The sequence below is a fragment of the Phyllostomus hastatus genome, unplaced genomic scaffold (genome assembly GCF_019186645.2).
Source record: "Phyllostomus hastatus isolate PE091 unplaced genomic scaffold, TTU_PhHast_1.1 phas_scaffold_182, whole genome shotgun sequence".
NCBI lineage: Eukaryota > Metazoa > Chordata > Mammalia > Chiroptera > Phyllostomidae > Phyllostomus > Phyllostomus hastatus.
The window spans coordinates 18,078,032-18,080,031 of NW_025334013.1; positions in this window are offsets into that span (position 1 = coordinate 18,078,032).

Genomic DNA, 2,000 nt, shown 5'->3' on the forward strand with positions numbered 1-2,000 from the left:
TTCAGTTGGGAATCAGGGAAGGCACAGTGAGGGGTGGGGGGCAAAGGAGGACAGGAAGATCAAGTGTGGGGCCCTAGAGGGCAGTTTGGGTTTTATTCTAAGTGCAATGGGAGGTTTCTAAAGGGTTTCTAACAGGGAAGTCACATTTAACTTTATCTCTCTCTCTCTTTTTTTTTTTTAAGATTTTATTTATTTATTTTTAAAGAGGGAAGGGAGGGAGATAGAGAGAGAGAGAGAAACATCAATGTACGGTTGCTGGGGGTTATGGCCTACAACCCAGGCATGTGCCCTGACTGGGAATCGAACCTGTGACACTTTGGTTCGCAGCCTGCCCTCAATCCACTGAGCTACGCCAGCCAGAGCTAACTTTATCTCTTTAAGAGATTACTCTTAGTGCCTAAGGTGAATAGCATTTGGGAGTGGGGTGGATAGGGTTGCTCAGTACTGGGAAACTACTGCAGTGGTCCAGGCAAGTCCTGTTGGCTGGGGCTGGGTGTTGAAAGTGCAGTCAGAGAGGACTTAAACCTCCCTTTGCTTATAACTCTAGGATAACACCTTTCACACAGTGCTGTCCTATAGGTTTACAATTCTGTCTCTGCACAAGGTAGACTAAGAGCTTATGAAAGATAAGGTTGGGGTAAATGTTCAATGCATGATCAAAAGATACAAATGGCCCCTAGTTCGCATGGGTCAAGAGTCCAGTCATGACCAGCCCCCATTATATTCAGAATCATCTACTAATGTGTGAGTCCTTGATCATAAGGAACACTAGCATGGGTACTAAGCCTCCTCATTGGATCCTGGAAACAGCCCTGAGAGGTGGGCACAGTGGGAAAAATCATCTCAATTTGACAGGTGAAGAAATCAAGACTTAAGGGAGGTGTGGCTTGGCCAAGATATCCACAGCTGCCAAAGCTAAGTCTGGAGTCCAGCTTGTCTGACCGCTCCCCCTCCCCCCCATTCAGTTCTGTTGTTTACTCCTGGGCTGCCTCACTTGTCCTTGAATCAAGAACTTGTAAAACTCCCTGTCACCTCAAGACAGAAGGAATAGGAAGCAGGGATATGATTCACAGGAGGCAAAATGGGAAGCAATTCTCCTCCCCCCTCAAAAGTGTCTGCACACCACCACCTCATTTGTTCTTATAACCACTGTAACTATCTTAGTGGTTATAAACATGGATTCTGGAGAAACAAAGGGCCAAATTTAAATCCTCTTTGTGTCATTTACAGGTTATATGACCTTGAGGGATTAGTTAACTTCTTTCGGCTTCCTATTTATCTGTAAAACTGAATGAAAACTGGCTACTCAGTAGAGTTTCCATAAGGATTATGAGACAAAAGCATCTTCCCCAAGACCCGGCCATACAGAAAGATGTTAATACTTGCTAATTATTATTACTGGCCCCAGGAATTTTCTTGATCACTTTTCACGCATCATCTCTTTGAAAATTCACAACATCATTTATCCTTTACGTGAAATACAGGTTTAGAGCTGTTAAATAACTCCCGCAAAGAAGTTAACACTTGAACCTAGATCATCACAACCATTAAAGCTTAGCAACCATGCATGGGTCAGAGAATGTAAGCAGCTTGCTCCAAGGACTGGTGACCAGCTACTGTTCTATACTCAACCAGATTTGATTTCACACTGATAATTGGCTCATAACTTTTGGAGGTCTAGAAAGATGTAAGCTTTAGAAAACAGGATTTGGAATGTAAAGGGGGCAGAGTCCTCCAGAGGAGTCGAGAGACATGCCTATGCCCGCGCATGTGGATGGGTGATTCTTTAATTTAGGCTTAATTTCCTCATCCATGAAATATAGGGAGAAGAGTTATTACAGTCCCTAGCGTCGTTCCCAACACTGACATTCCAGAGCAGAAGAGCTGCTCAGGTAAATATTTACTCAAACCCCTCCGGCTGAGCTTCATCCTCCGCGGGGTCGACAATAAGGACGCGTCCCCTTTAAGGCACCAGCTCGCCAGCGGCGGCGGCCGGAAGT